The sequence below is a fragment of the Sus scrofa genome, chromosome 3, assembly GCF_054392235.1.
Source record: "Sus scrofa isolate SSC_HxYL_T2T_F1_AM1 chromosome 3, Sscrofa_HxYL_maternal_Yorkshire_Landrace_v2.0, whole genome shotgun sequence".
Lineage (NCBI taxonomy): Eukaryota > Metazoa > Chordata > Mammalia > Artiodactyla > Suidae > Sus > Sus scrofa.
This window is the reverse complement of record NC_139385.1, coordinates 136,999,560-137,015,926: the sequence shown is the minus strand read 5'-3', so window position 1 is coordinate 137,015,926 and position 16,367 is coordinate 136,999,560. Positions and strand designations below refer to the sequence as shown.

Below are 16,367 nucleotides of genomic sequence, written 5' to 3'. Positions count from 1 at the left end.
CTGATTATTAGGATACGGTTTGGGTGGGTGCAGTTTATGATTTTTCCCTGGGACACTATTCTTTATTTCTATTTATTAAGCCCTATTACCGTAGCTTCTGACTGCATCTTCACAACTTAATAACTAGATTAATATAAGCTCCTGGGGATGGAGCTTTCTAATTAGCCTTTATTTCCAGCCAGGTTGGCACAGGCTGGGGGATGGAGAAGATTCTTAATAATTTCTTGCTGGTATAGAGACTTTCCAGCGGTGCTGGTGAGACGAAGAGGGATTGTCAAATCTCCCTCTCAATGACTGTCTGAAGGAACAAAAGTTGTAAAGGCCAAGAGAGATTCTGCAGCAGCAAACTCAGAAAGGAGTAAAATGGGATGCTTTAGGCTTTGAAGGGCAGGTCTGAGGAAGGAAACAGAAGGTTCTTGGCATATGCTGGTGTGGGTCTGGCCCATGACTTCTCACCCTCCCCTAGATCCCCAGCATATTAGAGAAAGAAGAGGAATATAGAAAATTATATAACTTCCCATCAGTACTGCAAAACTGTGAGAGAGCAAAATTAGAGGCTCTTGAGTTAAGATAATTCCCACTCCCTGGCTGTTGCTAGGAGGCTGCTCTCTGCCAAGGGCCTTGAGCTGGGGGATGGGGGAGTTTTCTGGGAGAAATCCCATGACATCCACAAATGTAGCTCCACATGCTTGGCACCTGCATGGTATGGGAATCCCAAACTAAAAAAAAAACAAAAAAAACAAAAAAAAACAAAAAAACCCAAAACCCCATAAAACTAGGTCCTGCTCATTGAAATTTTTGGAAGTGCATGTCAGAAACAAAGGCAGAACTGCTCCGTGGGGACTCTTCCACCCAGTGTTCAAAAGAAGTTCTTTTGGAATTTGTTGAGTCTCACTTCATGGCTTAGTAGATGATAAATTTTGAAACTATTCCATATGTTCAGAAGAATAAGTGCATTTTGCAGAGTCTCTCCTATTTCTGCCTGGTTGGACACTTTCTCAGCCTGGGTCCTCCCTCCCCTGATTTCTAGTTTGCTGTCTCCAAATCTCAGAGGTACACACTGGTATGTGTGTATTGTGGGTTTAAAACAAAAGTTTCCATCTATTCTCCAGTAAAATCCTTCTCCACTACTTGTTAACTCCAGCATAATGATTCTTCTAGGCAGATTCAAATGACTGTCAGAGAAAAGGCAGTTTGAGGTCATTTTGAGTGTTTGGCTGTTGCTGTGTCCAATCGAAGGTATCTGAAACTGCCACCAGCTGACCCGCTTCCTCCCTATTAGACATATTTCTTTTGTGGTTCTTGCTGTTATTATCCTAAGACTGGAGAGCTCTCTCCTGAAGGGGCATTCTGAAAGATGAGAACTGTTCTCTCTTCTTTTCCTTGCCATGGGGCCAGATGCAAGTCACTCCTGTCTGTTTGTTCATCCCAGGAGCCAGTCTGGAGCAGTTGACATCTAAGAACAAAAGATTCCTGGGGAGGAAGAAACACGGAGTCCAGCGTCAGGGCTGCTGGGCCAGCCATCTCTCCCAATGCAGGGATTCTCTTTTCAAGTTCACACTCAATGTCTCAATGTGGTTTCAGTAGGAGAGTGTTTTTCTCTGTCTAGATTGCATGATCTTCAGGGGTGTGATGTAGGACTTACGTTAGGGTGAGGCGTCAACTGACATCTGTGGGATGTTTCCTTTGCTTTGGGCATGTTCAGTATGTTATTAAATCCTCATGACAGTCAGCACAAGAGGTCTCAGAGGGAAGAAGAAGCATGCCCTGGTCACATGTTTAGTGGCAACCCTGAATATCTAACTCAGCCTTGCTCCGCCCACCCTGCTCCGTGCTCCGCCCACCTTGCTCTGCCACGCTGTCAGCGAGAGCAACACTCTTCCCCGTGTGTTCATTGGGTACTTGATGATGATGACGACAGTAGGCAAAAAGGCTGGAATTCTATGAATTATGTGATAGGCAAGAACGAAAGCTTTCCTTGCCAAATCTTGGGATACTACACCGAGAGGAAAACCCTTGGACCCAGAGGACCAATGAAAGGAATGCCCTACCTGGCAGGTAGAAATCTTCAAGGGGGAAATCTTGGAAGGGAAATGAGAGGATAGAGTGGCTTTGCAGCCCAGATCTCAGAGCTTCGAAATCAAAGATGAACTGCCTGTGGCATTAAGTTCTCGCTAGTTAGTGGAGCACACAGGTTCCCACATGGTCTAGCCTTTGTCTGAGGGGCCCAGCCTCTTTTCCCACGCTCGCCCCCAACCCTGCTGTCCACATGTGGGACAGTCTGCTTTTTTCTGCCTCATCATGTATTTTCATGCCTCTGTCCCTGTGCTCAGGCTGATTTCCTTTGCCTAGAATGCTCCCACCCATTCTAACCCCCCACCACTTTGAAAAAGACTACCCTCCTGTGAGTCCAAGCTCAACTGTCTCATGCAAAGCCCTTATATAGGCTTTTCAAGGGTATTTATCTTTCTATCGCCAGGGCTTAGCACAATTCCTAATGTACATCAGACCCTAAAGGAAGTGTGTGCTGTGAGGACAGCCTGATGAAATCCTGGCACAGGAAGGAGAGGCAGTACAGGACTGTGGTTTCTGAGCCAAACTGGTGACACAAGACTCGAGCCCTGGTCTTCACACACCTGCTTCTTGGCTTTGTGACCTCAGGAAAATCATTGATCGTCAAGACTTAGATTCCTCATCTTTACCATGACAAAACGCTAAATCTTGCTCACCAGGTTTATGGCATCCGGAAAAGAGAAGTGTGGCCTGGAAATTGATGCAAGATTGGCAGTGGTTTGAGAAGTAAAATCCAATATACCAATGTGAAATTAAAGGCTGAGAAATTACACTACATTAAAATTAAGAAGTTCTGATCCTCAAAAGACATCATAAAAGAAGTGAAAAGACAAACTAGGAGATGATACCTATGCAACATCAATAACTGACAGAACCCCTGTAGTAAAAATGCCTGAAATCAATATGGCAAATCCACCCAATAAACTTGGGCAAAGCCACAGACATTACACAGAGGAGGATACACCTTTGATGAAAAAACCTCTGAAAGCAGAAATCAAGACCAGTGTGAGGTAGCTTTTTGTATCCATTTGACTAGCAACATGGAAGAAATTTGACATTTCTATGTTTTAGAAGAAAGACAGGTCAATGGTGTTTCTGCTGCTTTGCCGTTGAAAGGTAAACCGCTACAGTCATTTTGAAAAGTGATTTGTGATTTTTTAAATTCAGTTTAAACATTCACAGACATCAGCAGCCCTAGGCATATTTTCTCCTAGGCATATACCTAAGAGAAAGTTCTGGATGTATACCAGATGTGTATGAAAATATTTTCCTAGAAGTACTCTTTCTAATAAAAAAATCAAGTAACCCATGACTCTATTGACAGGAGAACAGATCAATAAACTGTAATACAGTCACACATGAGAATATTATACAACAGTGAGAATAAGTGGACTTTAATAACCAACAATCTGGATAAATAATAATAGGTTAATTGTGAACAGAAACATTAAATTGGACACAGAGTATGATGATACATGGAATTAAAAATTAAGAAAACAAAATGATACATTGCGAAGCATGGATATGAATGCAGTGTATAGCGAGGAACGCAAAATTCGGGATGCGGGTTACCTCTGGTGGGGGAGGGGAGACCGGAAGAAGGTGTATGAGAGGAACAAAAAGACACATGTTACTGAACTAGGTAACGTCTAGTTCTTGCCTTAGGTGGTAGGGTTGTGGAAGTGCTTCACCTTTGTTTGGTTTTTTAAAATAAATAAACACAAAAGATACAAGGTTATCACGTCCCAGTGACCCCCATCAGTGCACACTCTTGCTGATTCAGTGCACTTCTGTGTATCTTTTCTTTTTTAATTCAATCATTTATTTTAATGACTATAAAAACCCAGAGAAAGGCAATGCTTTTTAAAAAGTACATAGAATTTCAACAAAGGAGCCGTTTACCGAAGCTTGTTGACACATCCCAGAAAGGTGAGGTAGTCACCAAGAAGATAACACTGCATGCAGAGTTTTAACTTGATGAATTTACAAACATTCGGGTCCAAAGCACGGCAAAATGAGTCTCAAGCTTTTCCCATGTACCAAGAACATGTTCACCTTCGGTTTCAGTCACGAAAGAATAAAAAAAGGTTAAATTTGTAAGTTTATGCAGAGAGCTACAAAAACGTACTTAGGAAGTGACAGAACTATTGCTGATGTGTATAATTGAAGCCTCTGTGTATCTTTTCTTTTTGTCTTTTCTAGAGTTGCTCCCGCGGCATATAGAGGTTCCCAGGCTAGGGGTCCAATCGGAGCCCCTAGCCGCAGGCCTACGCCAGAGCCACAGCAACGCGGGATCTGAGCCACGTGTGCAACCTACACCACAGCTCATGGCAACACCGGATCCTCAATCCACTGAGCAAGGCCAGGCATCGAACCCGCAGCCTCATGGTTCCTAGTCGGATTTGTTATCCCCTGAGCCACGACGGGAACTGCTCTGTGTATCTTTTCTTGAGCATACATTCATTTCGTTTTCACTCTGTGTGCCCATGTATATCTATGTGTGCGTGTGTGTGTGTGTGTATTGGTGTGTGCATGGCGCTCTGGTGTGTGCATGGTGCTCGTATTCGGTGGAGGGCGTTAGAAAGGGGACAGTAGAGGGACCCTGGGTGGGTTTGTAGTTGCCCACCGTGCAGGAGGACGGTCACTGCAAACAACGCGAGATCTTGCCAATTACTGCCCTTCCGAGCCTCGGTTTCCGTGTCTCCGAGGAAGGAAATGGACTCGGTGGCTCCCCTGCACGGCTGCTCCTTACCCCCCGCACTTTGCAGACGTCTTTCTCGGGCTTTCTTCCCGCAGGGTTTGTCTCCCCCATCCTCGCCTCGGAGGCCGGGCCTGGGCGGGGCAGCCCTGTGCAGAACCCTGGCCTCGAATCCACACCGGCATCGATTTTTTTTTCTGCCCTGACTGTCCAACCGCATTTGTTAATCACACAATTTAGTGCCCTGTAAACATGGCCACTGCTTCATTTCCCCGCAAATTCTTGGACATAGCAGCCAGGGAAGATTTGTTTCTAGTCATGAACCAAATATGAAGGTCACATGATTTTGCGATTTTTTTTCCTTGCCCAAGAAATATGGGAGGCTTAAGTGGGCCAACCTTCCAATTAATCCTAAGAACAGCTGCCTTCGAGGTGGGGGAGCCTGAATATTATTCACTTTCCCAGCCGTTTATCAAGGAAAAGAAATTGTCGGCTGGCCTCCACTGGCTTTAATTCATTGGAGGCTAAAATGTAGTGCAGTGGGAAGGCGGGATGCAGAGCCTTACCTGTGCTCACCTTTGCTCTCGAGTGGAAAAGATGCTCCATGATTGGACTGTGGATGTGGGTGTACGAACCTCGCGAGCACACTTGCATGTGCACGCACCCCCCCCCACCACACTCATATGCACTACGGGGAACTTCTGGGCGCTCAGGACTCCCCCCTACCGGTGGCCCTGCGTGGGTTCCCTTGTCTTTGTTCCCGGTTGGTCTTAATTGCATTTGCATCCCTTATCTAATTCATAGCTCCAAGGAGTAGCAGGCTTTTCCAGTGGAAAATGCACTTGGGTGGGGGCCTGGCTTAGGAGAGACAGTAGAAGGACAGACTCAAGGTGGGAAGAATCTGCCTGACCAAGAGAAGATCAGCCCTGACGGCAAATTTACTAACTGATTTGGGACATGGCGCCAAGAAGGAGGCGACGTGGGAATTGAAGGGGCATCTCCGTGGGCCAGGCCCTGTGCTGAGCACATCCCACGTGTTATTTCAGTCTTTACAGTAATACTGAGGGAGGTGCCGTTAACCCTGTTTTTTCCTCTGTGTGGGTCTTGCTCTGTGGATGTTCTGGATACTGCACATCACATACTTGGTTTCAAGTGGGTACATGATGTATGTCGTGTAGAATGGATGGATGGATGGATGGATGGATGGATGGATGGATGGCTAAAAGGAGGTAGCCTTGCTTATTTCCTCACTAGTTTAAAATGTAGCTGTATTGTGAAATGGTATTTTCAAGATCCTGGGAGCACTTCCCACGCTCCTCTGAGTGGACGGGGTGATTTCTCTTGGTCCAAGTTTCCAGAATTCCACCAGGTCCGCCTGATCAGGATGGACCCAAACAAAGAAGTCTTCCACGTTAGCAAGAAATATATTGCATAGGGACACACTGGACAATTATTCTCCAGGATGGCAGAGACAATGAACTTAGATGGTAACAGATTAAGGGAGCTCAATATCCAGCCCCCCCAAGAGGGCTGGGCAGATCCGGAGGAATGGTCTGGGCACCACATAAGATAACAGTGGGGTTGTCCAGAGATTCTCTCTCTGGAAGGTGACTGGAATTTTTGTCCCAGTTCCCAGAGCAGGAAATAGAGGAAGGTCATGCAGACCTGGAAGGGACATCTTCAGGGCCTCTTTCCCAGGGCACGGTGTCACTGGCTTCAGGCCAGACACGGTGGCCTAAGTAGAGTGTTTCTGTCCCAGACCCTCTTCCTTGGCCATTCCGGCCCATGCCCTCGGCTACTCCACATCCTCTGAGGGCTCCCCAGTTTCTGGATTCATCTGGATCTTTCTCTTGGGCTTTTGACGCATGCATCCAACTGTCTCCGAGTTTCATTTCATGTCTGAATTGAATTCCCCATCTTTCTCCAGCCCTGAGTCTATTCTGATCTCTGGAACTGTTACCAGTGTCCACTCACCTAGGCTGGAATTCTGATGTCATCTTGCATTCGTCTGGGCTCCCCAGAGAAACAGGACCAGTCAGGGGTGTCCATACAGAAAGATTTATTGTAAAACATTGGCTCATGTGGTTACAGAGATTAAGATCTTCAGGGCGGGTCGGGGGCGGCTTGAGCCCTAGGAAAAGCCAGTGTTTCAGTTTGAGTCCCGAGGCAGGGCAAGGCCCAGGTCCTTTTTCTTCCCCTCCCCTCCTCTTTATAACGTTTTCCCCATCTGTCCTTCCTTCCATTCCTGCTGAGTCTGCCACAGGGTCACCAAGCACATTCCCCAGGGACTTCCTGCCACCTCCGCCTCCACTCTTAGCATCCACCCTTCTCACCGGCTCAGCATTAGACTTAAAACTGGTCACATCCCTCCCCTTTCACGCTGAATGGCTTCCTGCCCCTCTCTTCCCAACAAAATAATACCCAAGCTCTCTGCGTGGCATTCGCAACTCTTTTACGCTCTAGTCCCAACTTATTTCCAGCCTAAGTTCCCATTTCATTACCAGCCGCGACGTGGCAGCCTCCTCCCCATTGCTCAGACACTGTTAGCCCTCTGTCACGTCCCGGGATTTTCACATTCTTGAGAATACTCATTGTTCCTTTTGTACAGTCAAGAGCTGAAGTGCAGGAGTTCCCGTTGTGGCGCAGTGGTTAACAAATCCAACTAGGAACCATGAGGTTGCAGGTTCGGTCCCTGCCCTTGCCCAGTGGGTTGACGATCGGGCGTTGCTGTGAGCTGTGGTGTAGGTTGCAGACGTGGCTCAGATCCCGCGTTGCTGTGGCTCTGGCGGTAGGCCGGTGGCTACAGCTCCGATTCGACCCCTAGCCTGGGAACCTCCATATGCCGCGGGAGCGGCCCAAGAAATAGGAAAAAAAGACAAAAAAAAAAGAAGAGCAGAAGTGCAACCAGACAGTCCTTTCTGCTCCCGCTGTCCAACAGGCCACTCATGGGTCTTGGCATCTTGCTCCACTGCTGTCCTGGCCTTGACCCTGACATGTTGGTTCAGTCTCTTGCAATTGTGTGTTCCTGTCTCATTCTAGAAGCCATGACGGTTATGTGCGGTTCAGCATCGCTACGCAGTGTCGGGCAAGTTCTCAGCCAAGAATGGGATTAGAGTCAGAAGAGCTGAGTGACTCCTTCCATATTAATTTCCAGCTCTGTGATGTGGAGAGTGCTCCCCAGTTACTCTGAACCACAGTTCCTTCACCTGTACAGTGGTACTTAGAAACTTTCTTCCAGGTTGTGAATATTAAAGAGAACACGTGCAAAAATGCTTCCAGTACACATCAAAACTTTTGCTTTATCAAAGGAGAAGTGAATGTCTAACTTTTTTAACATTTCGTTTCGTCATCCCATACAGCATATTCCCTTTTTATGTCAGATTTTCTCCCCTTTTCAGTTTGGTTTGCCTCAATGCATTTTGTCTTCTACATAATATTTTGGAGGATTTGAGCTGATGTTCAGTGTTAGTCATCTCTCTCTCTCTTTCTTTTTAGGGCCACACCTGCGGCATATGGGAGTTCCGGGGCTGGGGGTCAAAATTGGAGCTGCAGCTGCAGGCCTATACCACAGCCAAGGCAACAGTGGATCTGTGCAAATCTTTAACTACACTGCAGCTTGTGGCAATGCTGGATCCTTGGTGCACCGAGTGAGGCCAGGGTTCAAACCCGTATCCCCACAGACACCATGCTGAGCCACAACAGGAGCTCCTCTCTCTCTTTTTAATGATTGCCCAGCCTGAATTTTCACTCGAGAGTGGGTAAGGGCCAGTGTTCTACTTCTAAGCCATGGAAGCACACCCTCTGCAGGAGCCAATCACCCGTTACCATGCTCCACGAGGGAGGGAGGTGGCTTCCATAAGAGCCAAGGGGTGCTGCTTTCTGGGCCTTGAAGGGACCCATGTGAGTCCCCATCTCAGTTCTCCCCAAGAGGAACGAAGTGTTGAAAATTATATTCAGCGGCACGGGTTTTCAGCATCACATTCCGAAAGAGCAGAAGTTGCCGGAGGCTATTTTCAGAGAACTCCTAATAAGTACAGAACCAAAATACAGACACGGTTGTTAACACCCTGGGAAATGCCAAATCTCAAGCTGGATCTCAGCCAGCAGAGAAATGGAAAGTCCTAGATGGCTGATCGTGGAGCAGATCTGTATTATGCAGAAGGTGTGAGATGCAATTATACGGGAGAGTAAGAGTGCTCCTTCTCAGCTCTGCATCCGTGCCTTGGAAGCGACAGTATCCAAGTGCCTTTGGCATTTTCTAAATCTGTTTTCCTTGAGCGGCTCTGTTGCCCTGGCCTGTGTGCTTCCCTAGGCCTCCAGCTTTTCTCTTTTAACCTCCACCCGTTTTTCCTTTCCAAGCTCCTTCACGCCTGGGCGCCGGTAGCCATCTCTCCCTAAGCTGACACCTTCTTAGTCTATCTTTCTAGCCTTGAATTTTTTTTTTTCTGACCCTCAGACCCCTTCCCCTTTTAAGTTCCCTGTAGATACCCAAACTTGGCAAATCTTTCTCCATCTCTGTTCCCCCCTATTCGAGCTCAAGTTCTCGGACTGCAAACACAGAGCTTTTCCTCTTTAAAACAATGCGTAACACGTATGAGTGTGGCATTACTGAGTTGAGATGAAATCACCCATTTAGAATTTTTTTTTTTTGAAAGGTAACAGAAAGGCTGTCTACGGCGGCATTGAGTAGTTTGAATGCAGAGGACTTGGGTTCAAACCTCAGCTTGGCTGCTCTGAGGCAGCATCGTGTCGACCTGAAACAAACAAACAAACAAACAAACAAACAAACAAACAAAAAACAGCACAACCTAAAATTTGTGAGCATGATGTTTTGTTTGGTGGACTTTCTGAGGACTTAAGCCAGGGGGACAGCCTCTCAGATGGCTCTGAGAGACGGCTCAGAAGAGGTGAGGGAGGTCCAGGATATGGAGGAATTTTGCAACAAAAACCAGGTAGTTGGAATGTCAAAAGATTATTGTTCATTAAAGAAAAGCAGATATCTCAAGTTGACGAATTTAGTGTTTTTTGGAGTTCCCACTGTGGCACAGAGGAAATGAATCCTACTAGCAACCATGAGGTTGTGGGTTCCCTCCCGGACCTCACTCAGTAGGTTAAGGATCCTGTGTTTCCGTGAGCCGCGGTGTAGGTTGAACATGCAGCTCAACCCTTAAAATACAGACTCATGCCTTCATCCGGAAAAAAAAAAAAAAAAAAAAAAAAGATGCAGCTCAGATCCTGTGTTGCTGTGGCTTTGGTGGAGGCCGGCAGCTGTAGCTCTGATTCAGCGTCTAGCCTGGGAACCTCCATATGCCATGGATGCAGCCCTGAAAAGCAAAAAAGCAAAAAAGTAAAATAAAATAAAATAAAAAAATAAAGGCAAAAGAGAATGTAGTGCTTTTCTATGTATGGAAAAATGCAAGAGTCTGGGCTCACTGAACTCGTTCCTTGGATATGCACCTAGGACCAGTTTCCAGCTTTTTCTCCCTCCTGAATCCCCTCAGGGTGCACAGGCAGGGGTGGCTGAAGGCTTGAAGGGAACAGCATCCTTTGTTTACTGAGAGGGCAGGCATCCTTCTTCATCCACCCGGGCTTCCATCTTTTGCATCTGTAAGAAGTGAAGCTTCTTTCAGGGCTGAAAATAGCAATCAGTCAGTATGCTGTGATTGCCACGTGTGCCAGGCATTGTTCTGAGTGCCTCCAGTCTCTGAACTCACTTAATTCTCTCAGCACCTCCAGCAGGATTGTGCCATTCTTATTCAAATGTGTTCAGAGTAGGGAACAAAGTCGCTAAGTCTGAGAAAGTAGGCGCTTCCCTTCCTTAACAGAGTGGGGAATACCTAGCCCACTCCTAGCTCAGCGCCTGCCTTAGCAGATGCATATTTCTTATCCCTTTAATTCCACCTTCCTCTTCCCAGCAAGATTTTGTTAGCTCTCCTCGAGGCCTTTTGTAGCTTAACTATATGCATTTTTATTTTTGTGACTTACACCTTTATATTAAATATTGAATATAGTTCTTCAAATGCTGTAGGTCTCTCTGCAGAGTCTCACTCATCCTCCTGGGGAAATATGCACCTCTTTAGGTTAGGATTCATCTGCTAAGAAGGTGATAATTCGCAGGAATTACCATGTTTTAATTTGTTCTCACTTTCTTTCTTCGGAAGGCCCTTTTCAGTGGTTGTGACTGCACCAGGGAAGATTCCATGTTCACGCTTCTGGAAAGTGTTCCAAGGCTGAGACCCCTGTCTCTCTTCTGGGATGTAATGGCTTTGGATGCATCGGGGCAGGTAGCGGCCCTGACTTTCAGCCAAGCTGTCCCCACTGGTCTGAGGGTTTCCCCAGCCCAGCCCTAGCATTCGATGGCCCATATTGGAGATAGGCCTTAATCTTGGGTGGTTCTGGAGTGACCAGGGCCTGGGGTGGCCAGGGCCTGCGGTGGCTTGAAGCAGGATCTCAGTTCCCTGACCTGGGGTTGAACCCGGGCTGTGGTGGTGAGAGCACCGAACCCTAGCCATTAGACCACCAGTAGAGCCATGGACTTGGGTTGGCTAGAAGGAGGGCCCTGATGCTTGTTCTGCTCTGAAGAAAGAATTCAGCAAAGAGACGAAAAGTAGTGAAACAAATAAAATGTCTATTAGGAGAGAAGATAAGTGTGGAAAAAGCACAGTGGGCTGAGAGAGAGAGAGCATGCGAGCAAGAGAGAGCTGTGAGATTTTGGGGTGGTTTAAATCACTTATACGGAGAAGTCCTTTGGGGCTCCCTCTGGCCAATCAGCTTGCTTTGTCTGGCTTTGAGTCCATATTCGGTCTGACTCAGGGCCCTCCCCCCATGTGTGCGCATCTTTTAGCCAAGATGGATTCCAGCTTGAGGGTCTCTGGAAGGTTGACAGAGCATCTTATAGCCTAGCTCCCCCTCCCCTGAGGATCCTTTCTGGGCATGCGTAGCTTGGGCAGGGGGCTCTCTTTGACCTCAAGAATGAGAAATATGTCATTCTTGAATCTCTTTCTTTTATCCAAGCAGGACTCAACACCTCCTTGCTCCTGTCATTATCTTAATCTTGAATTGTCTGTTCACAGGGGGCAGATTCCAGCAGCTCAGCCTGAGCCTGTCTACCTCTGCCTCAGCCCCACTGGGGAAGCCGCACAGCCTGGGGTCCGAGTGTGGCAGTGGTGAGGTAGGAAACAGAGCCCCCCAGGGGCAGCTTTATGTCTCCGTTTTTTTTTTTTTTTTTGTCTTCTGTTGTTGTTGTTGTTGTTGTTGTTGTTGCTATTTCTTGGGCCGCTCCTGTGGCATATGGAGGTTCCCAGGCTAGGGGTCGAATCGGAGCTGTAGCCACTGGCCTACACCAGAGCCACAGCAACACGGGATCCGAGCCGCGTCTGCAACCTACACCACAGCTCACGGCAGGATCGTTAACCCACTGAGCAAGGGCAGGGACCGAACCCGCAACCTCATGGTTCCTATTCGGATTCGTTAACCACTGCGCCACGACGGGAACTCCTATGTCTCCATTTTAAATACAAAATCCTGGTGCCAACAGAAGGGGCTCTCCAGCCAACCCAAGTCCATGGCTCTACCGATTCTGTCGGTCCTATGGATAATCTAGCTGTGATTTCCAATAACGATTTTGAAAGGAAGAAGAACAGTAGACAGAGAAGTAGAGATGTGGACTCGACTCTTGAACTTAAAGAAGATGAGGGGCAAGGGGGCAGTATCGCCTTAGGCTACAGATGAGAGCATTGAGATTCAGGCAAAGAGCCAAGGAGGCTGAGGAGGGGTGACCCACAGGCATGTCTGGCCCGGAGGTGAGACAGGCAAGACAAAGGGCATATCTGGGGGGTGGAAAGAAGAGTTAGGAACATTCGCCTTGGCTTGGGTTTGAGGTTCGGATTTAACAATTCAAACAGTTAAGGTAAATGTGACCAAGATGTAAAGGAATAAAAACAGTTCATGTCCTTTCCTGCTAAACCTGATCTGCCTTCTGTGACTTTGTTTTGCTGACCAGGACAATTAGTAAAGAGGGGAGTTGAAAGCAACCCAACCTTACCAATTTCTCCATGAACAGAAAAGGATCGGAGATCCCGGAGGTTGAGGGATTTTAGAGAAAATTCAGAAGTGAATCAGAGAAGTGAGATTTTGAGGGGAACAGCTGCCAAGGTTTGGGGATAGCAAAGTTTTTAAGATTATTTTCTGCATGTCTTACAGTATAATTTCCCTGTTGGTGCCTCTGAGAAAAATCCATGGGGAATACATGAGAGTCACAGGTTTCTCTCTTCCTCTCTGAGATCAGGTGCATATATCTTTCGTTGAATTCAAGGCAGTGTAGTAGCATGGTTTAGAGCGCAGGTTTGTTGTCAGATCGCTCAGTTTTAAGTTCTAGCTCCACTGTTTAATAGCTGTGTGACCTTGGGCAAAGATGTAAACTCTCTGCCTCAGTTTTGTCGTCTATGAAATAGAACAGAACCTAATAGGGTTCTGTGAAGTGTGTACGAGGCTGTACCTTGTGAAGCCTGGAGGTCGGTGCTGGGACACAATGGGTACTGTTAAGAGGGGCCTATTTTTTCTTTTTTTGGCTGAACATGTGGCCTGTAGGTGTTCCCAGCCAGGGATTGAACCTGCAGTGACAATGCTGAATCCTTTAACTGCTAGGCCACCAGGGAATTCCAAGAGGGGGCCATTGAATGACCATGTGGCACCTTGGTGGCAACAGTTATAATCTGGATCCTAGTTCTATTTAGGGAGTGATTCTTTTGGATTTTCAACTCATTTTGAGTGATAATGCTTATTAAATGATTGCCATAGTACTAAGTCAAGAATATACCTTCAACATTTCTGTTGACCCTAGGGCTCAAGGGGCTGGGAACTGACGCAGTGGTGAGCTGTGGTGGTCCTTGAAATATCACTCTAAAGATAAAGGGAAACTGGAAATGATGCTGGGATGGTGAAACAGTTTTTTTTTAGAATTTTTTGTTTTTCCTTGGGAAGGTAGTAATGAAATGAGGTGATCCTCTGTTCAGGACTGGATATATCAGATCAGGAACAAGGTTTATTATAGCATTCTACAAATTCACTAGCATGAGAAAATTTAAGAACTCTGGAAAAGCTACTAGCCTGCTGGATTTCTTAGTAAAATTGAATGCTCTCTGGAAGAAGGAAATATAGCACATTTTGTTCAGATGTTCATCAATTGATGGACATTTGAGTTGTTTCCATCTTTTGGCTACTATGAATAATGCTGCTGTGGACATTTATATACAAGTTTCTGCATGGAAATATGTTTTCATTTGTCTTGGGTGTCTATTTAGGAGTGGAATTGCTGAGTCATATGGTAACTCTGTGTCTAATATTTTGAGGAACTGCCAAACTGTTTTTCAAAGTAGCTTTGGTATTTAACAATCCCACCAAAAATGAATGAAAGTTCCAATTTCTCTACATGCTTGCCCAAACTTGTTATTTTTCATTTTACTTTCCACTCCTCTTGTGGACTGGTATTTTGTCTGCCTATTTCATTTTGTTTCAGCCATTCTAGTGGGTTGGGAAGTATTATCTTCTGGATACAAGTGTCTTATCAAGTTTCTTATTTGCAAACAATTTCTCCCACTCTGTGGGTTGTGTGTTCATTTTTATGATAATAGTCTTTGAAACAATATTTTGAAATTTTTTAATGAATTCCCAAAGTACCTATTTTTTTTCTTCTGTCACATGTATGTTTTTGGCATCATACTGGAAAAAAAAAAAAAAAGCAGCATTGCCTAACTCAAGGGCACAACGATTTACCCCTATGTTTTCTTCTAGGAATTTGATAGTATAGTTATTATAGTTAGGTCTATGATCTATTTTGAGTTGATTTTTTTCTATGGTGTGAGGTAGGGGTCCAACCTCACTTTTTATGTGTGGATATCCAGTAATTCCAATACCATCTGTTGAAAGTAGTATTCTTTTCCCACTGAGTTGTTTTGGCATGCTTGTTGAAAATCACTTGACATAGTCATTCATGTCCATTTTAATAGCTGGTCTTAACATTCTCATTCACTGTTCTTATATTTTATTCCATTTAAGGCAATACCACTGGCACACTATTGCATACAGAGAACAAAAAATAGTCTAAAAGTTGGAATGAGTTTATTTTTAATCTTGGAAGAGGGAAAACGTTTCTGAGTAAGATCAAAAGTCCAGAAGCTGTAAAAGAAAAGACGGATCTATACGACTAAGTGAAAATCTTGAGTTTATGCCTGGCACAGAAAAGCTAAAACAAAGTAAAACAAACAAATCTGGGGAATGTATCTGCAACATGTGACAAATGAAAGGCTAATTTCCAGAATCTTTAAAAAGCTCATTTAAATCAATAAGACAAAATAAAAGAAAAGTGAATTAGGAATATCAACAAAGGAGTCCCCCCCCCCCCAAAAAAAAAAGATTTTCAACAATTTAAAAGAAAATAAAAATGAACATGAAATGTGTTAAAGGATCTGCAATGCATCTCTTAGTTGAGGAAACTCAAATAGCCATTGTGCGATACCATGTCACTTCATTAGAAAAGCATACGGGAATTGCACTGACTCCTGCAAAGCCCTGGAGTTGTTGGAGTGATGGGCAAGGCATAGACATGTTCTCATATGTGGTCCACGTTGTGAATTTATGCTGTTACCACATTATGGATTTTAATCTGCCAATGTTCCTTAAAATGCAAATCACTCCTATTTTGATCTACCAACTCTACTGCAATGAATTTACTTGCTAGGGTCAACAAAGTAAAACAAAACACACAAACAAGCTTGGAAATAGCTTCAAGTTTTTGTCAGGAATATTAAACAGTCATCCAGTAGCTCTTTGTATCCTATTATGGAAAAATCCCTAAGAATATTTTTTTGATGGAAAAAAGTTAAATCCTGAAAAGTGCGCAGGGTGTGAACCAAGTTGTATAAATGTTAAAACTATAAATGTAACACCAAAAGTAAATATAAACAGGCTAAGTGAAAATTTAAAAATACATGCTCAGGCATATGCGCCGTCATAACATGAGTTTAAGGGTACCATTTGTTGTTGTTGTTGTTTAAAGAATACATTAAGACATTGTTATAGTGACTACCTTTGGAGAGAGGACCTGGAAAGGAAAAGACGCCCCCTAGCTCTCATTTTACAGCACCGTGCACTGCTAAGTATGCCAGTGACGTGCGTGCTATGATTTTCACCTTTAAAAATATGGCCAACCGGAATTATTTGAGTGCTGGAATTATGAGTCAATATAACATATTTCTGCATTAAAGAACGTTATAATCTTTTTTTTTTTTAAACATTCTTACAATATCCACAAGCGGTACCCTAGCAACTCTGCTCAAGTTTCTAATGCTTGCTAGGTGATGGGCCTATGGGAAGGCAGATGCTTACTAGAGGATGTTTTTAAATGTTGACATTCACCTGCGCATCCTTTTTTTATATTGCGAATATGTCTTTCTTTTTTTATCTAATGATTTGTATTTTTTCCATTATAGTTGGTTTATAGAGTTCTGTCAATTACTACTATACAGCAAAGTGACCCAGTCTTACATATATATATTCTTTTTCTCACATTATCCTCCATCATGCTCCATCATAAGTG

General features: G+C 44.9%; 1 long non-coding RNA gene across 3 annotated transcripts in view; it reads left to right on the top strand.

Annotated features, from left to right (window-relative positions):
* Positions 1 to 16,367, top strand: part of LOC106509907 (uncharacterized) — a 96,339-nt gene that overhangs the window by 20,510 nt on the left and 59,462 nt on the right. For all 3 annotated transcript variants that reach the window (XR_002342852.2, XR_014842543.1, XR_002342846.2), the window contains exon 2: positions 11,845 to 11,942. This is a non-coding gene — a long non-coding RNA (uncharacterized LOC106509907). The remainder of the gene's footprint in view (positions 1 to 11,844; positions 11,943 to 16,367) is intronic.